The following is a 6852-nucleotide window of genomic DNA, read 5'->3' as shown; positions in this document are numbered from 1 at the left end:
GGACTGGCAAAAAGTGCTCTTCACTGACGAGTCACGGTTTTGTCTCACCAGGGGTGATGGTCGGATTCGTGTTTATTGTCGAAGGAATGAGTGATACACCGAGGCCTGTACTCTGTAGCGGGATCGATTTGGAGGTGGTGGGTCTGTCATGGTCTGGGGCGGTGTGTCACAGCATCATCGGACTGAGCTTGTTGTCATTGCAGGCAATCTCAACACTGTGCATTACAGGGAAGACATCCTCCTCCCTCATGTGGTATCCTTCCTGCAGGCTCATCCTGACATGACCTTCCAGCATGACAATGCCACCAGCCATACTGCTCGTTCTGTGTGTGATTTCCTGCAAGACAGGAATGTCAGTGTTCTGCCATGGCCAGCGAAGAGCCCGGATCTTAATCCCGTTGAGCACGTCTGGGACCTGTTGGATCGGAGGGTGAGGGCTAGGGCCATTCCCCCCAGAAATGTATGGGAACTTGCAGGTGCCTTGGTGGAAGAGTGGGGTAACATCTCACAGCAAGAACTGGCAAATCTGGTGCAGTCCATGAGGAGATGCACTGCAGTACTTATTGCAGCTGGTGGCCACACCAGATACTGACTGTTACTTTTGATTTTGACATCCCCCGTTGTTCAGGGACACATTATTCCATTTCTGTTAGTCACGTGTCTGTGGAACTTGTTCAGTTTATGTCTGTTGTTGAATCTTGTTATGTTCATACAAATATTTACACATTGTCACGTCCTGACCAGAAAAGGGGTTATTTGTTATTATAGTTTGGTCAGGACGTGGCAGGGGGTGTTTGTTTTATGTGGTTCGGGGTTTGTTGGTATATGTGTTTTGTAGAGGGGTGTTTGTTTAGATTAGTCCGGGGTTTTTGGTTAGGTTCTATGTTGTGCATTTCTATGTCTGATCTAGGGTGTTTAGTTCTATGTTTAGTTCATTGGGATTGGGCCTTCAATTGGAGGCAGCTGTTTATCGTTATCTCTGATTGAAGGTCCTATATATAGGGGTGTGTTTGTTATGGGAATTGTGGGAGGTTGTTTGTGCATAGCATGCATTACTGTTTGTCATCTATTCGTGTTCGTTTTGTTTGATAAGTGTTCTAAATAAAGTTATAATGAGCACTCAACCCGCTGCGCCTTGGTCCACTTCCTACGACGGCCGTTACACACGTTAAGTTTGCTGAAAATAAACGCAGTTGACAGTGAGAGGACGTTTCTTTTTTTGCTGAGTTTAGTAACATTTCCTACAACAGGAACTAACTAACCCTTAGAGCTGTGGTTGGTTATCCTGCACTTCGACAAAAACATTCAGCCTCTGATTGTGGCACTCTGTGTGTCTGAAGCTAAAGGTGAGTCAGTCAGGCCTGCCCAAGGCTCAGGGTTCCTGTCTGGAAGCTGCTTTCCAATGCACCTACAGGCCTAGGGTTATTGCAGTTTAGCTGAAGTTGAGCCCAAAAACACAATTCCCATAGATGGGTTAGCTGACAAAATCACGAAAATGATGCACACGCTGCAATGGAGCATAAGTCCGCAAGTTGTTATGATTCTGGATGGCCAGATGGCTACCAACAATGACAAGAAACTGCCACGTGAGGAATCGTAATGACTCATTTCAGCTAGTTTCATATTGTTCTTGATACCATGTCTTGTTTTGACTGATTTCATGTCAATGCTAATATGGGTACAATTAGCTAGCTAGCTAACCGACAACTGTAACAATGTATTTGAGACAAGTGCTCATTGTGCAAATGTATTTATGTTTTCAATAAACATTGGAGACGAAATACAGTTTACATGTTGTCAACAATCTAAGCCAACCACGTCTGTTTCGCCCCATAGTTGTACACGCATTGGTTTTGTTGCTAAACAACCAACCCGTCTATAGACGGCCTCATAGATAAGTCAAATTTGAATATTGGCAATAATACATCACCTTTGTACACAAAATATCCATTCAATTATTCACGTAAGTGTCTTTAAAGGCTGCTAAAATAGTTTTTGCACTCACAGCCAAAGATATTATGTTTTTATATTAATCCACTATCTGTCATGTTTCTGGATGACGTCATCGCTGCTTGAACTGCTCCAGTGAGCACTGAGTGCAGGTGTAATCAGCTCTCTACAACAATGGCAACAACCATGAAACAGTGTACGCAAATGGGAGACGATTACATTGAAAACAACGGTTGACCATCTTGGACGATGTCACCAGTTCATGTATAGCTCAGTGGGGCTGCCCCCTGTTCAGGGATCAATCATGGCTGCCCTCTTTCCAGTGCTTTAAGCCAGGGGAGGGGAATTGTTACACTAGGAACAGGTCACAGAGGAAGAGCTAACTGACCCACACTGAAGGGAATGTGGTGTGTATATGTTTGTCTAAAATGGGCCAAAGGAAATTGTTTTGTAGGAAACGTCATGAATTGCATGGACTTCATGTTTCATTCAGTGATCCATCCTCAGTTGTCTGAAAAAGACAGGTCTCAAGTAGCAAAGGGAGCTTCCTGGTACACATGACTGGGAATTGAAGCATACGGTAGCTTTTACACTAATGGAATATATACTGTATATACCGTAACAGTGATTACACTGTAAAGTCACAGTCTAATGTAACTATCTGCTCTAGGTAGGCAGTCATTTATAGCCTTGAGGCTGTTGTCGAAGGGGCCAACTACACTGAACCAAAATATAAATGCAACATGCAACAATTTCAAAGATTTTATTCAGTTACAGTTCATCTACGGAAATCAGTCAATTAAATTCATTAGGCCCTAATCTATTGATTTCACATGACTGGGAATACAGATATGCATCTATTGGTCACAGATAAGTAGGGGCGTGGATCAGAAAACCAGCAAAACATCTCCTTTTCATAGAGTTGATCAGGCTGTTGATTGTGGCCTGTGGAATGTTGTCCCACTCCTCTTCAATGGCTGTGGAAAGTTGCTGGATATTGTCTGGAACTGGAACATGCTGAAACACACCTCAATCCAGAGCATCCCAAACATGCTAAATGGGTGACATGTCTGGTGAGTATGCAGGCCATGGAAGAACTGGGACATTTTCAGCTTCCAGGAATTGTGTACAGTTCCTTGCGACATGGGGCCGTGCATTATCATGCTGAAATGAGGTGATGGCGGCAGATGAACGGCACGACAATGGGCCTGGTGCTCTCGTCACGGTATCTCTGTGCATTCAAATTGCCATCGATAAAATGCAATTGTGTTTGTTGACTGTAGCTTATGCCTGCCCATTCCATAACCCCACTGCCAACACGGGGCACTCTGTTCACGACATTGACATCAGCAAACCGCTCACCAACACGATGCCATACACGCCATCTGCCCAGTACATTTGAAATCGGGATTCATCCATGAAGAGCACACTTCTACAGTGTGCCAGTGGACATCGAAGGCGAGCATTTGCCCACTAAAGTTGGTTAGGACGCCGAACTGCAGTCAGATCAAGACCCTGGTGAGAATGACGAGCATGCAGATGAGCTTCCCTGAGACGGTTTCTGACAATTTGTGCAGAAGTTCTTCAGTTGTCCGGGTGGCTGGTCTCAGACGATCCTGCAGGTAAAGAAGCTGGATGTGGATGTCCTGGGCTGGCATTGTTACAAATCGTCTACTGTTGTGATGCCGGTTGGACGTACTGCCATATTCTCTAAAACAACTTTGGAGGAGGCTTATGTTAACATTAAAATCTCTGGCAATATCTCTGGTGGACATTTCTGCAGTCACCATGCCAATTGCACGCTCCCTCAACTTGAGACAGCTGTGGCGTTGTGTGAGACAACTGCACATTTTCTTTATATGCCACACCTGTCATGTGGATGGATTATCTTGGCAAAGGAGAAATGCTCACTAACAGGGATATAAACAAATTTGTGCACAAAATTTGAGACAAATAGGCTTTTTGTGCGTATGTGTCACGCCATGATCTGTTTCACCTGTGCTTATCTCCACCCCCCTCCAGGTGTTGCCCATCTTCCCCACTTATCCCCTGGGTATTTATACCTGTGTTTTTCTGTCTGTTTGTGCCAGTTTGTCTTGTTTGTCCAAGTCAACCAGCGTTAGCTGTCTACAATGCACAGTCTCGCCTGTAGAGGCCTCATCAGGGTCCCTGTGTCATGACTGTTATGCCAGTTTCATCTGCTTCAACCTCTGCTAAAACATACTCAGAAATGACTAAGTGCCAAAACGCACTGTAGTTAAGCAATTTCCTGATAAAAACTATTAATTTCCCGTGGTTATCTCACTCACCATCCTCTCTTTCTTCCTTAGTTTCTGTTTCTCTCTGTCAGTGATGTGTGCATGCATTGACTCCATATAGGGAACTAATGCAGAGATGTGTTGTTTCTAGAGGCCTTATCATCACTGCACTTCCTTAAATGGGTGCTGAAGGCATTGTGGCTAAGTATAAAGACCTCGGGTCCATGCCCGACATTTGTGACCTTCCGGAATTGAGGAGCACTGGGTGAGGTTAATCTAAGTGTTCTTACCTATTTTGTATTTGTGCTGTTGTAGATTTAACAAGGAACATTGTTGACAAGGGTGTAATTGTGAGTTTGTTTTCAGCATTTGTTGAATTGGAACATGTGCTGTGCCAATGGTCTGTGGTGTAGGGTGGCAACTGGCGAGCCAAAGCCAGCCAGGAGAGAATCTCTTCCACAATCCTCTGGACTTTTACTGCCATGTCATTGATACTGTGCCTCATCCAATGTATTATTTTCCACAATTGTTTTCCCACATGATATTTCCACAAAACTCCAGATTTGATTAAATTAGATTGTAATTTGATTTATATTCGCCTTAATATATTGTGGGGCAAAATGTTGTATAACTACAACTCATTGGATATGTATTTCACACTTTTTTATTCCACTATTCTATTTATCTTTAGTCTAACTCTTGCATTGTTCAAAGCCATTATTTGTCTGTTATGTTAGAAAAGTGTCTGAAGAAATCATTGTTTTACATGGAATGCCTTCAAGCAGCCATCAACATTGGTACATTCCTGGACAGCCTTCTGTTTTCTCCATGTCTATTTATGTACTTTTTTCACATCTACAATCAACAATCTATCAAAGATCCTGCATACATAATATGTATGTACACTCCACTACATATTTATTTGGATAGTATAGCCATTTTTTGGGAATTTGGCTCTATACACATTTTGGATTTGAGATCAAATGTTTCATATGTGGGGATAGTACAGAACCTTTCAGACCTTTTATTTGAGGGTATTTTCATACATATCTGTTTCATACATATGTTTTACCGTTTAGAAATGAAAGCACTTGATGTATCTAGCCCGCCCCATTTGAAGTTTCTATAAGAATTTTTTTTCTATAAGTATTTTTTTTCTATAAGAATTTGGACAAATTAGTATATTCAAGTTGTCAAAAGTTTTGCATTTGGTCCTGTATTTCTAGCACAGAATGACTACATTAAGCTTGTGGCTAAACAAACTTGTTGGATATATTTGCAGTTTGTTTTGGCTGTGTTTCGGTTTATGTTTTGCCCAATAGGAACTGAATTATGAATAATGTATTGTCATTTTGGTGTCACTTTTATTGTAAGTAAGAATATAATATTTTCTACACTTCTACATAAAACAAATTTGCATTGTCATTTCATAAAATGTCCATAATATATCTGGCGTTAGCAGTGGAATGATAAGTGTTTCACAGTATTACTTACCTGCCAGTGTTGTGATTGGCTTTGATATTCGCCTATTGATTTATCCTGTTTCAGCTGCATCTGGGAAATCTGTTCTGAGTTTGTGGCTGCGTTATCTAGTGGAAATCGCTGAATTCCTGGTTGCTAAAAATCTACACTGTTCGCTCAATTTCAGTTTGTGTAAGAAAACAAGCACTGCATAATGTAACGATTCATTGTACCATCTACAGTTGTGTAGATATATTTTAAATAAAACAAATACATCGTTTTTATAGATATTTAAATCTGGTGAACCAAAACCGCTGTTTGAAGATGGTGGTAGCAACCAGGAAATTACAGAGCGATTTCCACTATATAACACAGCCACAAAGTCAGAAGAGCTTTCTCTCGTTTAACAGATGCCGCTCTGGCGGGAGAAATCACTAGGCGAATATCACAGCCCATCAACAACACTGGCGGACAGTAATACCAATACACCAAGATAGACCACAGCTTGTCGTTTTCAATGGGAACAAATTAGTCATATTGAGCAGAACAAGCAAGTAGGTGGGCAGAACAAGCCCGCGCTAGCGATATACTATTGGTGGGTTCTAGTTACATCTGCAAATTTCCGTTAGGGAACGCCTACTCTGTGAAGTGCGTGTGTGCAGTAACTCAATTCGCCTTTCCACTCCTAAACAGCGCCATTTAAAAAATACTTTTGCCAAGAGTAAAGTCTTATTAACTTAGTCCGTTCTTTTCATAATAGATTTTAGTTTTCGGAACAGAAAACTATACTGAGATCAAATGTTTAATTGATGAGAATATTTGCAGAATGTCGGCCAAAATCCATCACTTTCCATCTTTTCCCACTGCCAACCAGTGGGCTTCCTCTCACTACCATATTTGGTAGTGGAAACGCCAACCGGATGCTTCACATTTATACATCTATAGTGAAATATCTGTCTCATTGTTCTATCTGTGGTAATAATGTCAGGGTTTGTATTGTCATGAAAATCCTGGAAAGTCATGGAATTTTAAATTGGTGTTTTTAAGACCTGGAAAAGTTTGGGGAATTAATCAAATCCCAAATAGTGTTGGAAAAGTAATGGGGATTTATTTTAATGTAATTCATTTTGGCACAGTTTTTAAATATTTTAATCAATCAAAAAAATCTACATATCAACCAAGA

General features: G+C 41.4%; 1 long non-coding RNA gene across 1 annotated transcript; it reads left to right on the top strand.

The window, feature by feature from the left end:
- The first annotated feature begins 4405 nt into the window (after positions 1-4405).
- LOC115157763 (uncharacterized) lies at positions 4406-5633 on the top strand. The gene is made up of 2 exons (XR_003868539.1): positions 4406-4473; positions 4575-5633. It is a non-coding gene; the product is annotated as an uncharacterized LOC115157763 (long non-coding RNA).
- The last annotated feature ends 1219 nt before the right edge of the window (positions 5634-6852 follow it).

Source organism: Salmo trutta, chromosome 21, assembly GCF_901001165.1.
Source record: "Salmo trutta chromosome 21, fSalTru1.1, whole genome shotgun sequence".
In the NCBI taxonomy this organism is placed as follows: domain Eukaryota; kingdom Metazoa; phylum Chordata; class Actinopteri; order Salmoniformes; family Salmonidae; genus Salmo; species Salmo trutta.
This window is presented reverse-complemented; position numbering and strand designations above follow the sequence as displayed.